General features: G+C 59.2%; 2 non-coding genes across 2 annotated transcripts in view; both read right to left on the bottom strand.

Moving 5' to 3' along the window:
* LOC142767954 (5.8S ribosomal RNA) overlaps positions 1-67 on the bottom strand; it is a 153-nt gene extending 86 nt beyond the window's left edge. The window contains exon 1 of the ribosomal RNA XR_012885168.1: positions 1-67. This exon is cut by the window's left edge and continues 86 nt beyond it. This is a non-coding gene — a ribosomal RNA (5.8S ribosomal RNA).
* Positions 68-1779: 1712 nt separating this feature from the next.
* Positions 1780-3594, bottom strand: LOC142768005 (small subunit ribosomal RNA). Its single transcript, XR_012885211.1, has one exon. It is a non-coding gene; the product is annotated as a small subunit ribosomal RNA (ribosomal RNA).
* Between the last annotated feature and the right edge of the window lie 3090 nt (positions 3595-6684).

Genomic DNA, 6684 nt, shown 5'->3' with positions numbered 1-6684 from the left:
CACCAAGTCTCGCAGCTGGCTGCGTTCTTCATCGACCCGAGAACCGAGTGATCCACCGCTTAGAGTCGTGAAAAAGTGTTTGTTCAATTCCGTACAGTCAAAACCAAACGTTTCTGGCACTCGGCCAAACAGTGGCCAAGAAGGGCGCTTTTCAGCGCACGCTTGGACTCCAAAACTCTGCCGCGCCTTTTTCGGCTGCCGCAAATCGAGCAAACCGTGTGTTTCGGACGGCGTTTCGCTTCCGCTACTTGCGAGTGCTTTCGTGGTCCACCCCTTATGAATACTCGGGAGGCGTCGAAGCCGGTCCTCCAAGCCGGACCCGTAGGTATCGTTGTGTGCTCGCTCTCATTGGCCCGCCTAACCAGAAAATGCCTGCGGTACACCCATTTGGATAAGAGTGCACGCAGATGCGGGCCTCGACGGCTACACACTTCCTCGGGCGGCCGCCTCCCGGCCTCCGTGGAGCGCGGGATGCACGGTCCCATCGACAAGCCTCTCCCGTTTTTACCGTGGCGTCGCGGTTCACCACGGCGGGCGGGTCGGTCTCCTCCGCATAAAAAGGGGGACCCCCGCTTTTTGTTCCACGAAATCGCACAAGCTTTTTTCGCATCCACGGTTTGCCACCGCACACCGAAATGCCGATCCGGCTGCCTACTTTAGCCAACAGGTGGAGCCAGGCGCGCCGTACTTGCGCGGCACTTCCCACGTCCACAGAAGTCGGTGCCAAGGACCACTTTCGGCGCCGGAGCCGCGTACGAGCCTACTCGAGGCGGAAGAACGAAGCCAGCAAGGGCCTGGCCGCAAGTGCGTTCAACTGTCGGGACGTCCAAGTCCCTCGTTCTTCCGTGCTTCCTCTTTCGGCAAGTCGTTGCGGCACCTTCCCAAAGCGCGCAGACCCGCTAATCGCGACAAGCGCGACGTGGCCGTGCCGCCTTTCCCTCGGCAGCAAGCAAAACGCCTGCCAACGTCGACGCTCCCCTAACCGCGATCTCGCACCGTGTTTCGTGTGGCGAATTCAAAAGCCGGCCGGCGCTGCTGCAACCATTACGGTCGGTACGCATACGCCGCGGAGGGCGGGACGGTCATCGGAGCGTGCGGTTCCTCCATCGAGTACTGCGCACCTCGGCCGTCTCATCGCCGTGCCATGACCGGCCGCGCGTCAACGCGAACCGGCGCCAGCGAGATCCCTCGCCTGCAAGAACTGACCGGCAGCCTCCGTCACCCGAGGACGCGCTTGCCGCGGACGGCGGGACGGTATGCACTGGTGCACAGCGGACCCGTCACATCGCCAATTCCTTGACCGACCGCCGACGCTTGTGCCATTCCTCTCGTACTTGGCAGTCGCCACGCGATTGTCGGGTCTCGTTCTTGCACGCTCGAACGGTCGGGAGGGCACTCGGCTGGCGTTTCGGGAACGCGCAGCCTCGCCTTCTACCGACGTAACCACGACTCGCCGTTCGCGCTCCGGCGCTCCTGTTTACAGTACTAGGCGGTCCCGCAACGGTCGGGTCGCGCATTTCGAGCGCTTCGAGCCACGGTGCAGTGGCGGGTCGAAAGCCGACCTATGAGTGCGTTGCGCCGTTTGTACCCGCGTCCGCCACCTGGCGGACCGTCCAAGGTCGCGGTGTTGGCGTCCGCTGGGCGCAACAATTTGTCACGGGGTGCCGCTCCACATTCAGGCAGCCCCGTGGGGAAAAGCCGACCCCGCGTCCAAACGGGGTCAGCGGCAGAAAGTGTCGGGCGCAGACGCAGCTGAGGCGCTCACCCTTCACGATCCGTTAATGATCCTTCCGCAGGTTCACCTACGGAAACCTTGTTACGACTTTTACTTCCTCTAAATGATCAAGTTTGGTCATCTTTCCAACAGACCGGCGCAACCGAAAGGCCGCGCCGGACATCGGTCCGAAGACCTCACTAAATCATTCAATCGGTAGTAGCGACGGGCGGTGTGTACAAAGGGCAGGGACGTAATCAACGCGAGCTTATGACTCGCGCTTACTGGGAATTCCTCGTTCAAGGGGAACAATTGCAAGCCCCTATCCCAATCACGAAAGAAGTTCCACGGGTTACCCAGTCTTTTCAGGCAGGGATAAAGACACGCTGCTTCCTTCAGTGTAGCGCGCGTGCGGCCCCGGACATCTAAGGGCATCACAGACCTGTTATTGCTCTGTTTCGTGCGGCTAGGAGCCGCTTGTCCCTCTAAGAAGGTTGTAAGGTGCTGGGAACCCCGCACCTATTTAATGGGCTAGAGTCTCGTTCGTTATCGGAATTAACCAGACAAATCGCTCCACCAACTAAGAACGGCCATGCACCACCATCCACCGAATCAAGAAAGAGCTCTCAATCTGTCAATCCTCCCAGTGTCCGGGCCGGGTAAGTTTTCCCGTGTTGAGTCAAATTAAGCCGCAGGCTCCACTCCTGGTGGTGCCCTTCCGTCAATTCCTTTAAGTTTCAGCTTTGCAACCATACTTCCCCCGGAACCCAAATACTTTGGTTTCCCGGAAGCTGCCCGCCGAGTCATTTGAGTAACTCAGGCGGATCGCTGGTTGGCATCGTTTATGGTCAGAACTAGGGCGGTATCTGATCGCCTTCGAACCTCTGACTTTCGTTCTTGATCAATGAAAACATTCTTGGCAAATGCTTCCGCAGTAGTTCGTCTTGCGACGGTCCAAGAATTTCACCTCTAGCGCCGCAATACGAATGGCCCCGTCCGTCCCTCTTAATCATTACCTCGTATTCCAAAAACCAACAGAACAGAAACGAGGTCTTGTTCTATTATTCCATGCAAGTTTATTCAGGCGACTCGCCTGCGTTGAGCACTCTAATTTTTTCAAAGTAAAAGCACCGGCCATCTCGAGGCACACAATGAAGTGCACCAAGAAAGAACCGGCATGATGTTCAGTCCGAGCCGTCGCATCGGGTAGATGCACTACTCGTCTGGAACTGAGATCCAACTACGAGCTTTTTAACCGCAGCAGCTTTAGTATACGCTATTGGAGCTGGAATTACCGCGGCTGCTGGCACCAGACTTGCCCTCCAATTGATCCTCGTTAAAGGATTTAGAGTGTACTCATTTCAATTACGGGGCCTCAAAAGAGTCCCGTATTGTTATTTTTCGTCACTACCTCCCCGTGCCGGGAGTGGGTAATTTGCGCGCCTGCTGCCTTCCTTGGATGTGGTAGCCGTTTCTCAGGCTCCCTCTCCGGAATCGAACCCTGATTCTCCGTTACCCGTAACAACCATGGTAAGCAAGTAACCTACCATCGAAAGTTGATAAGGCAGACACTTGAAGGAAACGTCGCCGGCTCGTGGCCATGCGATCAGCACAAAGTTATCCAGAGTCACCACACAATACGGGCTGAAACCCGATCGATCTTGGTCTAATAAAAGCACCCGTTACCCAAAGGGCTCCAGGCTCACTGCATGTATTAGCTCTAGAATTGCCACAGTTATCCAAGTAGGAAGAAACGATCTAAGGAACCATAACTGATTTAATGAGCCATTCGCGGTTTCGCCTTATTTCGGCATGTACTTAGACATGCATGGCTTAACCTTTGAGACAAGCATATGATTACTGGCAGGATCAACCAGGTAATCGTTCGACTGCGCGTCCGTCCTCGCCTTCGGCGGGCCGGACGCAGTCTGTGTGCGGCGGAGGCCACCTTCAGGCGCCCCAACACGCTTATTTCGCACTCCGAGATGACGGTGTTCGAGCTCGCTACGGCACAACCTTCCCGAAGGACGAGTGGGAGCCGTGCGGCAAGAAGCACGTTTATGCTCGCTTTTTTCGTTGCATCGACTCGGTCGCGCCGTGCGGGTTGCCCAAGCCCGCTGCACTGTCGGTGGACCGGCCGGAACTAGCAACGGAGCCGAGACTGCAAAGCCGCCAGACGACGGGTCACGCCCGTGTCTTCGGCGCTTTCGCATCTGAATCGCCCGAGGACGACACGGAACACACCTCGATATCGTGGTAAAACGGCACCGTCCGACAACCAGCCCCTAACGCATCAAGCGGATGAGGCTGCAGACGACTGCCGTGGATTCCCCTGGAGCAGACCCGAGGACACGCTTGACGAGGCCGAAGCCCGCCGCATATCAGACACCCGGTCGCTTTCGCGTACGCCGCTCACGAGAACCCCCACATAATAGCAGCGATAAGTACCCAGACCTCCTTGGGCACTAATACGAGCGTACTCGAGAAAATTTCACCGCGGGTGTGCCCCGAAACGTGTGGCACGTTCAGCGTGCCACAAGTCTACGTCGCTCTCACACCCGCCGAGGTCGTAGAATTTGCGACCCTACTCACGAAATTCCCACCGAGGATACGGCCGCAAACGTACCGCACCTTGGGTAGGCCACGAGTTTGTGCAACACTACGCTGGCGGCACAGCACCGAGGTCGTGCGCGCACGCACGGGAAAATTCCGCCGCGGTTTCTGCCGAAAACGTGAGGCACCACGACTCTCCGCAAGTTCGCGTCGACTGCGAAAGACCGAAGTCGTGAACGACGTGTCCGCTACTCGCCGCAGACACGCTGGACACCAAACGTACAACGACTCGACGGCGTCGTAGGGGCCCACGACGCGGTTTTCCTTAACGACGTCTCGGCGTGGCACCGACAGGTTAGAACGGCCGACCAACGTTCCCTGTCCGCCGTTCGGCTCAGTCGAAGGGCTCGGCGACTTCGGCAACGCTGCGAAGCCGCACGGTGACGCACGCCATGTCCCCATTTTTTTTTTATCTTTCTGCGTCTGCCGGGGTGCCCCTATAATAGCAGCGATAAGCACCCAGACCGCCGTGGGTCGCTCGCCCCGGCTGACGTGGTTTTTCGTACTCCTGCGGCGGTCGCCGTCAAGCACGTCCAAATACGCTACTTTCGTGGGCGCATTCACGCTCTTTCGCTTCGCCGGAGTGCCAGCACTCGCTCGGCCAAAGACGACGAACATCCGAGCGACGGTTCCCACTTTTGCGTCGGCGTCGCAAACCTCGCCCCGGCAGACGAGGTTTGCCGTACTCGTGCGACGGTGGCCGGCGGGCACGTCGAAAGACTCCGATATCGTGCGCGAATTGGCGCACCTTGGATTCACCGGAGTGCCGCCAATGACTCCTCCAAAAACGGCGAAGATCCGAGCGGCGCTTCCCACTTTCGCATCGGCGTCCCGAACTCCGCCCCGGCTGACGCGGTTTACCGTACTCGTGCGACGGTCGCCGGCGAGCACGTCGAAAGACGCCGATATCGTGCCCGAATCGGCTCCGTTCGGCTTCGCCGGAGTGCCAGCACTCGCTCGGCCAAAGACGACGAACATCCGAGCGACGGTTCTCACTATTGCGTACGCGTCGAAAACCCCGCCCCGGCAGACGTACTTTGCCGTACTCGTGCGACGGTCGCCGGCGAGCACGTAGAAAGACGCCGATATCGTGCCGGAATCGGCCCCGTGTGGCTTCGCCGGAGTGCCAGCACTTATTCGGCCACAAACGGCGAACATCCGAGCGGCGGTTCCCACTTAGCCGTCGGCGTCCCGAACTCCGCCCCGGCAGACGCGGTTGCCGAGCTCGTGCGACTAGCGACCGCGAAGGCGTCTCGCGACGCCGCTTTCGTACGCGGCTCCCACTGCGACCTGGGTCACCCGAGGTCGACGAGCAAAAAAGAATGTCGAAAAAAAATTTTTTTTTTGCGTCTGCCGGGGTGCCCCTATAATAGCAGCGATAAGCACCCAGACCGCCGTGGGCCGCTCGCCCCGGCTGACGTGGTTTTTCGTTTTCCTGCGGCGGTCGTCGTCAAGCACGTCCAAACACGCCACTTTCGTGGGCGCATTCGCGCTCTTTCGCTTCGCCGGAGTGCCAGCACTCGCTCGGCCAAAGACGACGAACATCCGAGCGACGGTTCCCACTTTTGCGTCGGCGTCGCAAACCCCGCCCCGGCAGACGAGGTTTGCCGTACTCGTGCGACGGTGGCCGGCGGGCACGTCGAAAGACTCCGATATCGTGCGCGAATTGGCGCTCCTTGGCTTCACCGGAGTGCCGCCACTCATTCCTGCAAAAGCGGCGAAGATCCGAGCGGCGCTTCCCACTTTTTCGTCGGCGTCGCAAACCTCGCCCCGACAGACGCGCTTTGCCGTACTCGTGCGACGGTCGCCGGCGAGCACGTCGAAATACGCCGATGTCGTGCCCGAATCGGCCCCGTTTCGCTTCGCCGGAGTGCCAGCACTCGCTCGGCCAAAGACGACGAACATCCGAGCGACGGTTCCCACCATTGCGTACGCGTCGCAAACCCCGCCCCGGCAGACACGGTTTGCCGTACTCGTGCGGCGGTGGCCGGCGGGCACGTCGAAAGACGCCGATATCGTGCACGAATTGGCGCTCCTTGGCTTCACCGGAGTGCCAGCACTCACTCGGCCAAAAACGGCGAACATCCGAGCAGTGGTACCCACTTAGCCGTCGGCATTCCGCGTCGGCTGACGCGGTTGCCGAGCTCGTGCGACTAGCGACCGCGAACGCGTCTCGCGACGCCGCTTTCGTGCGCGGCTCCCATTGCGACCCTGGTTACCCGAGCTCGACCAGCAAAAAAGAAGGTCGAAAAAAAAATTTTTTTTTTCTGCGTCTGCCGGGGTGCCCCTATAATAGCAGCGATAAGCACCCAGACCGCCGTGGGTCGCTCGCCCCGGTTGACGTGGTTTTTCGTACT

The sequence above is a fragment of the Rhipicephalus microplus genome, chromosome 7 (genome assembly GCF_043290135.1).
Source record: "Rhipicephalus microplus isolate Deutch F79 chromosome 7, USDA_Rmic, whole genome shotgun sequence".
Classification (NCBI taxonomy): domain Eukaryota; kingdom Metazoa; phylum Arthropoda; class Arachnida; order Ixodida; family Ixodidae; genus Rhipicephalus; species Rhipicephalus microplus.
Note: the sequence above shows the minus strand (reverse complement) of the source record. Positions and strands in the feature narration are given on the sequence as shown.